Below are 242 nucleotides of genomic sequence, written 5' to 3' on the forward strand. Positions count from 1 at the left end.
TATAGGTATAAAGTTCCTTAGGCACGTCGGTTCAGAGTGCACAGCCACAATGTCCCACTCTTTCAAGGACAGTACAGGATATCATGCGTATAGCTGTGAGAGCGCATGTCCTGGAGCGATCAGGTGAGCAAGCGCACTAAGTATTTGACGACGGAGCATTAGTGACGCATTATCGTGTGAGTGCTTATGTGGCACATGGATTTCATGCTCCAAAAACACGCTAATAGAAGAGAGATGCCATA

Source organism: Tigriopus californicus, chromosome 1 (genome assembly GCF_007210705.1).
Source record: "Tigriopus californicus strain San Diego chromosome 1, Tcal_SD_v2.1, whole genome shotgun sequence".
Lineage (NCBI taxonomy): Eukaryota > Metazoa > Arthropoda > Copepoda > Harpacticoida > Harpacticidae > Tigriopus > Tigriopus californicus.